Source organism: Brassica oleracea, chromosome C9 (genome assembly GCF_000695525.1).
Source record: "Brassica oleracea var. oleracea cultivar TO1000 chromosome C9, BOL, whole genome shotgun sequence".
Lineage (NCBI taxonomy): Eukaryota > Viridiplantae > Streptophyta > Magnoliopsida > Brassicales > Brassicaceae > Brassica > Brassica oleracea.
The window spans coordinates 23,351,586-23,352,202 of record NC_027756.1 but is presented as its reverse complement, the minus strand read 5'-3'; positions in this window follow the sequence as shown (position 1 = coordinate 23,352,202).

Here is a 617-nt window from a genome sequence, read left to right as displayed (position 1 = left end):
TAAACCCTAAACTCTAAACCCTAAACCCTAAACTCTAAACCCTAAACCCTAAACTCTAAACCCTAAACCCTAAACTCTAAACCCTAAACCCTAAACTCTAAACCCTAAACCCTAAACTCTAAACCCTAAACCCTAAACTCTAAACCCTAAACCCTAAACTCTAAACCCTAAACCCTAAACTCTAAACCCTAAACCCTAAACTCTAAACCCTAAACCCTAAACTCTAAACCCTAAACCCTAAACTCTAAACCCTAAACCCTAAACTCTAAACCCTAAACCCTAAACTCTAAACCCTAAACCCTAAACCCTAAATCCTAAACCCCACCCTTTAACTCTAAACCCTAAGTTTGTGACTTTTGATAAAACATTAAGTGTTATTTTTGTGACTTTTGACCTTGAGTGCTAGTTTGGGAACAAAAACTTGATTTAATGCTATTTTTGTCTTTTTCTCATTATTTTAAAATAATAATAATATGAAATTTAAGGCTGTTATAAACTTCTAGATCCAAAACTACATCAAATACTTATACTAGTTTGTCTAAACGTCTCCTCTCCAGTTTTACGGCTATTGTAGTTGAGCTTAGGACATTTCGTATTTTTGTTCAAAGAGGAAATTT